Raw genomic sequence first — 4,263 nt, 5'->3', positions numbered from 1 at the left:
AATCCCTTAAAAAGTTTAAAACCACCACTCTCTACACTGTGGAATGGCACACATGTACAAATCATAGCACGTTGCAAGTAATCTTAATTTTTTGTTAACATTTAAGTACTTGTGCTGTCTCCAGACAAAGCACAGTATTAGAATACTATAAAATATTAGTCGTAATATGCTGCCAAAAGGAATAGCAACACAGGATTTAAGAAACCATTTACGAATAAAACATCAGTGTTTGTATGTAATGCAAAATACTAAGAATTAAGATATACAGTTATCTGATAATTCCAAAAAATGTAAGTATTGTCTTTTTAAAAGACTGATTTTGATACAACTTTGCTTCCTGAAATATATATAAAACACACAATATAAGAAAAGCACATATTAAGTAGTACCAAAAAGTTCTGCTTTACGTCAGACATTTCTTGACCCTCTGAATGTTTAATTAGTGCAACATTAACATTTTAAATGGCTTTCTGGGGTGCATACAGATAAATATAGGGTTATCATCACATAGTAAGTAGGGCATAATTAGCCACAACCCCAACCCTACCTACTGACTAGACTGGTTACATACTTTGCTCTATTCACTTTAAAATTTAATAAAATTGGCTACAGTTCTCACATAATCCCAGAAACACAATCTAAATGCGATGAATGGGGTTTATGGCAGATATTTACAGAAGAACCAAAATAGGAAACTGCTCACTTTAAGTCTATCTGCAAAAGATATTTTACTGCTTTTACCTGTAAGACTTGATATTGAGAAACCATGTAAAAAATCTGTAGATTTAAGTAGACAACAGAGAGAAAGCATATTTGGAATAGAAGATAACATGATCCAATGCCAATTTTCAGCAAAAAAGATGACCAATAATAATTATTTGACAAAATAAATTCAATTTAATTCTACGTGCATGTCAAAACACAGCTTCGAGAGTAAAGATTGTTTCTGATTGCATTAAAAAGAGTTAAATAGCAGAATCCATGGGACATAAGCTGGATTCAAAGAAACAAACAGTGATTAAATCAACACACAGATACTATTACTTGTATCTGTTTTCTTAGCTGACTGAATCTGAAGAAACTGTCAACTATCAGAGATTAATTTTCTTATGCATTATAAAAAAATTAGCATATCTAGTGTTAACTGTGCTTTAGTGTTTGTCCTCTGAGAACAACTCCTTTGTTCACATTCCCAAATATATTATGGGTACTGGAAGCATACATCCTCAGTCCTCATGCTTGCCTATTCGCTATGGCCTGTCATTATTAAATATATTCATTGTCTAGCACAAAAAACCCAACTACAGTGTCATCTTAGGCCTGATGCCTGCAAAGCACCCCACACAAAACCCTATGGAAATAATTCCTCCATCACTGAAAGCATCTGTAATTCTGGCTCTGAGACCCTCTAACAAAAGTGCCCTATTTAAATCCCATAAGATGAAGGCAACAAAAGCATCTCAGCAAATCTAAGCCAGCATAAGTGCACCTTCTTCTGGTCAGGCGTTTATTGATTAAGTAATTTTTCAAAGGAACCACACTTATTTCTACAGCCTGCTTTCAGAAAGGAAAACATTTCACGAAAGAAACTACTGGGAAAGCCTTAATACCTCAAAAATACCTGAAGCCGACTGTGCTCAGGATGTACTATTATAATCAGTTCTATTTTGAAGTAAAAAAAGTTTCTTTTTAGAATGAACAATCTGTCTTTGACCGGCTCTTGGTTACCACGAAGTATCTATTAGACATGTCTAATAAAATTTCCTTTTATTTTAAGAAAAATGAGAGTTAACATTGAAAAGAAATGTTTTCTTAAGCTTTGGTCAAGGTAAATACGATGTTCTTATAAAACATTTAAAAAAATACTTTGGAAACACAAAGTATTATGCAGTCCGAATTAAGAGAAAAGCCTGTGACTAGCCACTTTATTGCAATGATGATGCAATCGGTCCATTTTTATGATAGTTGTGTCACACTGAATAACACCCTGGATGCAGACAGACAGCAAGAGATGTTTATCTAAATAGACCTAGCATACTTGTCCCCAACACTGTCTGCTATTATGCTCTTCAACATTAAATACAGAAGTATATTTTGCTTATTTATGAATTCACCCGAATTTCCTTATTTACCACTTCTCTCATAAAAACATTATTTTAACAAGTATTTGTACACTGAATTATGTTTTAAAATAATCATGAGCTATGCATTGGAAGAGATGCTATTAATCCCATAATAAATCCAATTGCACATCTGCCAGAGAAGCCAAACAGAGGAAGAGATGAAAGAGTAACCGCACAAGCCCACATCCCAAGAGCAACAGAAACTGCATTACATGGACTCAGAACTGAATATGAGGCTACATATTCCCCCAAACTCCCAATTAAATAAGAGACATATGTAGGTATGTGTGTATACACAAATAGATAAACATATACAGATATACAGAGAGATACGTATACTGCATAAGAGTGGCACACAAGTGAGGGTTTTCTGACATTATCGTGTTAAGTTCTTCATAAACAGAGAAAGCAGCAATTGCTCTTATATGCTTTAAGTGTCTGTACAGTATTTTGATTCTTGCATGTCAAAAACATTCAGAAGATTGTATGGACTCATGCAAACTTAATTAACAATTTTGTATGCAATTCCTCTTGTCAAACACAGACCTTTTTAAAAAACAGTTTCCATTAATAAGGCCCTGTTAGCGTATCATACTAATTTGACAAACAGTAAATGAGGGTATTTCACAAGACGTTTGGAGGGTAACTTTATTCTCTTTTCTAATTACATACGATAGCATGTTTTCTTTGATTAGAAAGTGAAGGGAATCTAAGCTCGAATTGCTGTTAGGATTTCTGATTACTGGAATTGTCCAGTTCCATCATCATCCTTCAGAAACAGAAAGGTTGCCAAACTTTAACTGCAACATGATGCAGAAGTGGTACTGCATTGTTGTGCGAGTTTCAGGAACTGACAATGCAAATTCCCTGCATTTACCCACATGGTTCTGCATTATATAAAATGCATATCTAAATGGACTGCTAGAGTTCTCCGTATCTGTTGTAATTTCACAAAAAGGTCCTCTTTAACCATGTGTTCACAAAAATAATTGCGCAAGTGACTTACAAAATACAAGGTCTTCTGCTCACAATCACCAGATGGATCAGCTTTTCTCTCTGCTGCCAGTAAATGCTGAATCTGTTACTTTCAATTGTATCTATAATCCTAGGTTTACAACACCCTCTATCGTGTTTCACTGAAGCTTTGGAATTCATAATCAATTAAAATAAAGCTATTTTCCAAAAGAGTTTGAAATCAATTCTGCATTCAAAAAGGTGTTGGGTTTAGTTTTGTTGGGGTTTTTTTGTTTTGTTTTGTTTTTGGTTTTTTTTTTAATTAAAATGCTAAGCTGTCTAAATCTCGAAGGTTCCTTTTCAGCTTCCAATGCACACCCTTTGGGTATAAGTTTCCTATTTAAGTGACATGCAAATACAAAAGTGGAAGTGAAAGAGACAATTACTTCCCAGAGTAATTGTTACTAAACCTTCTGCCAATTGCAAGAACACTAAAATTACATTTTAATAGTCTTCATTTTATGTATTTTTATGTATAACTGTGCAAGTATTTTATATCATGAATGAAATTTGCTCACCATTTTGCTGTTCAAAGCAAACTATAAAAAAACCCTCACTTTTTTCTAGCTGTTTTTATTTTCTGATTCTGTATACTGATTCCATGTGCAGTACTTGAGTACTGCTGCTACATTTACATCATATACACTAATGGAAATCGTTAACAGGAAAAAAAAAAGACTAAGAGCACCATCATTGATTTACTAGCCTTCAAAAAACCAGGCGGTAGCATTACACTAGGTGATGCTGCTTGGTCATTAAAATATGCTTCGATATGCTTAGAACACAGAATTAAATAAGGAGTCAAGAAGTTCCTTTCTGACTATAGACAAGTGCTATGCAGATCTACTAATCAGGTACCTTGTAACCTAAAAATATTAGAAACACGAAGCCAGAATGAGTAAGATTTTAAAGTGTCTTTCTAATTAATCTCTGCCCTAAAGATACAGTTATCAATTAAGTCAGTTATGTATTCATGTCATTTTGCTAGAATAACGTGTTCCTAACCAATGCTTTTCTTCCTTATTTTCTAAGTGTAGAAATCTGACCAAGACCTAAGTCTACGAATCGCCTCCGACTACAGCATGGTAGGTGACCTACAACGTATAAATCCGGTCACTATTTAGAA

The sequence above is a fragment of the Fulmarus glacialis genome, unplaced genomic scaffold (assembly GCF_000690835.1).
Source record: "Fulmarus glacialis isolate BGI_N327 unplaced genomic scaffold, ASM69083v1 scaffold18718, whole genome shotgun sequence".
NCBI lineage: Eukaryota > Metazoa > Chordata > Aves > Procellariiformes > Procellariidae > Fulmarus > Fulmarus glacialis.
The sequence above is the reverse complement of the archived record's forward strand: the minus strand, read 5'-3'. Positions refer to the sequence as shown.